Source organism: Egretta garzetta, unplaced genomic scaffold (genome assembly GCF_000687185.1).
Source record: "Egretta garzetta isolate BGI_Z169 unplaced genomic scaffold, ASM68718v1 scaffold60, whole genome shotgun sequence".
Taxonomy (NCBI): Eukaryota; Metazoa; Chordata; class Aves; order Pelecaniformes; family Ardeidae; genus Egretta; species Egretta garzetta.
In genome coordinates this window covers 3,172,914-3,173,854 of record NW_009258269.1, presented here as the reverse complement: position 1 = coordinate 3,173,854, position 941 = coordinate 3,172,914, and positions in this window count along the sequence as shown.

Sequence of the window (941 nt, the reverse complement as noted above, 5' to 3'; positions counted from 1 at the left end):
CCCCCCCGCCCCTGCCACAAAATGCTGTAGCTGAATCGTAGTCTTCTTTATATTTCTTTTTAATCTGCAACCTGAGGTAGCGTAGTGAGTGTCGTGTATTTAGTGGCGTGTTATTTTTAAGCTTGGTAACTAACTTGTGGACACCAGTATTTTCAATTTTCTCTGTATCTTCTTTCCACGTGGTCTGTGCTCCCAGTGTACGTGAGATGAAACACGTTTGCCCTTTCAATGTGTCTAATATTGAATTATACTTATATATTATATATATGCTTATATCCTTCTTATACCCATATAGACCAACGTCGATGTGTTACACGCAAGTTTTATACTCTAATATTTATATTGCTTTTTTTCTTTGGGACAAAAAAATAATAAAATGGTTTCTTCTGAATAAATGGTATTTATTCTGCTGCAGAGAGGGGGGCATGGGTGGGGCCTCCCCAGCCCCATGCTGCCAAGGCCAGGGGGGCAGCGGGGGGGTTCAGCCCAAGCCTGGCTCCAGCAGCAGGGATGGTCTTGGGGCACCCCCATCCTTGGGTCCCCCAGGACTTTGGGTTGAGGGTGACATGGCCGTGGGTGGCACCGCTGTGCTCCTGGCCGGCGTTTTTGGGGAAGCCCATGGAGGAGACCACGTTGTCCACATGTACGGCCCCTTCCCCAGCACCAAGGGGATCCTGATGCCCTTCCCCATCGAGTGGCCCCGGTCACCCTTCCCCAAGCCTGGGGGGATCCGGTCACTCTTCCCCAAGCCTGGGGGGATCTGGTCACCCTTCCCCACCGCTGGCAGGGAACCACTCTCCCTTCCCTTGCCTCTGGGGTGATTTGCTTTTCATGGTGCCCAGGCTTGCCCTGATGAGCTTGGAGGGGGTGGATTGGGCGGGGGGGTAGTTGGGCGCTGTGCCTGGGCCCCCGCAGCCAAGATGAGCCCCCACCCTCCCCTG